Raw genomic sequence first — 2,896 nt, 5'->3', positions numbered from 1 at the left:
TAGAAAAATAAAAAGAAAAGGCAGAGACAACCTCACAAACAATCCTAAAAAAAAAACCCCAATATACTCAACAATCAAGCAAACAACAACAAAACAATAGAGAGAGAAAAGAAGAGAGAAAAAAAATTTGGATAGTGAAGAAAGATAAGGGAGAGGTGTATAAGGATTTAGAGCAGGGTATTGGAAATAGGATATATAAGTAGGGTGAAATTTTGACAGGTGGTAAAAAGAATAGGGAAAATCTAAAGCAGGAATAGGGTAAGAGAAACAGGACAACAAAAGGGGAAAAGTGGGGAAGAGGGTTTTAGCACAGAGGCAAAATTGAGGTAGAGAAAAATGATGCTAAAGGAATGATGAAAATAGAATGGAGAACACTAGTCCCAAAATAAAATAAAGACAAAATAAAATGACACTTTAAAAAATGGTAAAATGGTAGCAGTAATAATACTGGTTAAAAATAAAAATGTAATTAAAAGGGTAAAATCAGGTGATGAAAAAAGAAAAAAAAATGGTTTCTTAGTTAAAAGGTGAAAAAATAATAAAAAATAATTAAAAATGTGCAGTAATGAAGGTGATTCAGATCTACTCTTCTTTTTGGCACGCCAGGTATTCAGGAGAATGTTGAATTTCCCTCCTATACACTGTTCCTCCGTGTTGTAAGCCACAGTCCTGATTTTAAGGCAGGCCGTATTGGTTCCCCAGACTGCCTTTATCTGTGTTTACAGAAGAGTCAGTTCGTGGCTCTGCCTCTGGGTGGCAGTGTGTCTGGATTGACCTCCGAGCCTATAAGTCCTCTCTGACCAGGAGTTCTCTATTGTACCTGAAACTGGCTTTTGAAAGTCCTCTGCCCAGAGCTGGTTCCCCAGTCCTCACTCCCCTCTCTGTTTCCCAAGCTCCCCAAAAACAACCTTCCCCTTCATGCTCTGAGAGTGATCCCAACTGGGTAATTCCATGCACTGGGTTTAACAATCAAACGCACAGATTTAAGAGGAAGTGTGTAAACAAGAGCCTGTGAAGCTGTGCGAACTCGCAGGGCTCCACCTTCCAGATCTGCACGGAGTCTGCGCGCGCTCTGGACCCTGGCACCAAGTAGCGTGCAGACTGGCAAAATCTGAGGCTGCCCGTTTGCATCCAGTCCAACTATGGGATTATTTATAGTGTTCCCTTCTGCCAGGAGCCCTGAGGGAGCCCTTCCACACTCGCGGGTCACGCTGGCCCCAAAGGCAGTGGACTTTGTGGGGCGCAGATTCCCCCCCCCCCTCGCGCATTCCACTCTCCAACCTAAATTGTAAACCGCACCTTCGGGGGAAGTCTAACCTTTCTGTGGGGAGAAGCAGGGCTCCTCTGAGTTCTTGTAGTCGCGCTGCTTGAGAGCCCTTGCTTCCAGGTTAGTAGCCGATCTCTGGATGCCTGTAACAGCCACTTAAGATGGCACGGTCTCAGCGGCTGATCTGGCACTCTGGGTGAGGTTTCAGCCTCAATCTCTAACCGTTCCCTTTTTCTAGGAGTTCTCTGTCTTTCCTGGCTGCAGACTGTCTCTCAGCTGAATCTCCTCTGCTTATTCGGGCTGTATGTTACCCATTTCAGCTGCTCACCCTTATCTGCTCTGGGACAAGGCACCGACATGTCCATCTAAACCTCCACCATTTTTTTTCTCCGACAATATTGTTTTAGATATCCTAGGACCATATGCATCTCAGAATAACCTTGTCTATATCTACAAATAAACATTACTGGAATTATTATATAAATTATATTAAACCTAGAGATCATTTGAGGGACAATTGGTATCTTTATATGTTGACTCCTTTAATCCATGAATACAGTATGTCTCTACAATTATTTACGTGTTCTTGGATTTTCTGTGATCAGAAAAATTTTTGTAATTTTAAATATACAAGTTATGTACAAAGACTTTAAGTATATACCAAAGTATTTTGGTATATTTTGTGTAATTGAAAACATTATGTTGTATTTAACTCTGGTTTACACATGTACAGGGTCTCCCCAAAACTGTATACACACTTAGCAGCTGATAGCTCAATTGACGTGGTGTTTTTTTTTTGTTTGTTTGTTTGTTTTGCAGAATTAACCCATTGGCATTAATGATTATTCAAAGTGTGTAACCACTTTGGTGGACAATCTGTATATTTAGTACACAAAAATATGATTAATTTATTTTAGTTGATCTTGTATACTGCTACCTTCCTGAACTCACTTATTATTTCCAGTTTTTATGTAGATTCCTTGGGATCTTTTATAAATATAATCATACTATCTGCAAACAGAGATAATATTATTTCTTGCTTTCCAATCTGCAAGCCTTCTATTTCACATTATTGCTTTATTTTAGTGGCCAACATTTCCAGTATGATGTTGTATAATAGTGATGAAAGTATTTATCTTTGTCTAGTTCTCAAGCTAAGAAAGAAAGCACTTACCCTTTCACCATATAACATATAATGATATTTGTAAATGTCTTTTTCTTTTTGAGATTCTAATGATCAATTTGTGGTAATTACTCTCTCTTCCAAACTTGCTGAAAGTTTTAATAAGAAATAGGCACTAATATTTTTAAACATTTTTCTACATTGAATCATGATTATATGATATTTCTTTTTTAGACTGTTTATTGTTTATTGAAATATAACTGACACATATTAGTTTCATGTGAAGAACATAATGATTTGTTATTGTATATATTGGAAAATGATCACTACAATAAACCTCTAACTTTGTTCTTTTTCTCAAGATTGCTTTGGGCCAGGCAAGTATGGCTCAGTGGTTGAGCATCAACTAATGAACCAAGAGTTTGCAATTTAATTCCTTGTCAGGCACATGCCCAGTAATGTGCTTGATGCTCAGTAGGGGGCATGTAGAGTCAGCAGATGATATT

Source organism: Myotis lucifugus, unplaced genomic scaffold (genome assembly GCF_000147115.1).
Source record: "Myotis lucifugus unplaced genomic scaffold, Myoluc2.0 scaffold_4, whole genome shotgun sequence".
Classification (NCBI taxonomy): domain Eukaryota; kingdom Metazoa; phylum Chordata; class Mammalia; order Chiroptera; family Vespertilionidae; genus Myotis; species Myotis lucifugus.
This window is presented reverse-complemented; position numbering follows the sequence as displayed.